Source organism: Centruroides sculpturatus, unplaced genomic scaffold, assembly GCF_000671375.1.
Source record: "Centruroides sculpturatus isolate CEXI.00-Female unplaced genomic scaffold, Cexi_2.0 scaffold53, whole genome shotgun sequence".
NCBI classification, from domain to species: domain Eukaryota; kingdom Metazoa; phylum Arthropoda; class Arachnida; order Scorpiones; family Buthidae; genus Centruroides; species Centruroides sculpturatus.
Window position 1 is genome coordinate 876010 of NW_019384350.1, and position 436 is coordinate 876445.

The following is a 436-nucleotide window of genomic DNA, read 5'->3' on the forward strand; positions in this document are numbered from 1 at the left end:
TACCAGATTTGCTGCAGAATCTCTTAGTACTAAGAATATCTTATCACTTGTCAACTTATACTGTTCAAGAACAATTTTTAACTGTTCACTGATTCGTGTAGCTGTGTGGGAACCTTCAAAGGAAACAATTTGCAAAACAGCTCTTTCCTGCTGAAAATCATCCTTCAACCAGTGGGCTGTTACACTTAAAAAAGGAGAATTGTTTGTAGCTGCTGTCCAAATATCAGTGGTTAAAAAAATATATTTTGTTTCTGTTAAACACAGAAACACTTCAGCTTTTTAAACAATGTTGAAGTTTCCATGTGTCAACAATTAAGTGTTGAGATTTATTTTAGAAACAAAGGAAGAGATTGTTGATTTTGCGAGGATATTCGATCGTCTCTTGTTTACCTGACCCAACGGAGATGGAAATACCAGGTGGAGAAAAATGGGTTTT

The 436-nt window shown here is 35.1% G+C and overlaps 1 protein-coding gene across 1 annotated transcript in view; it reads right to left on the reverse strand.

Annotated features, from left to right (window-relative positions):
- Nucleotides 1–151, reverse strand: part of LOC111637656 (zinc finger BED domain-containing protein 4-like) — an 11204-nt gene extending 11053 nt beyond the window's left edge. The window contains exon 1 of the mRNA XM_023383205.1: nucleotides 4–151. The gene's annotated coding sequence lies outside the window, so the exon portion shown is untranslated. The remainder of the gene's footprint in view (nucleotides 1–3) is intronic.
- Between the last annotated feature and the right edge of the window lie 285 nt (nucleotides 152–436).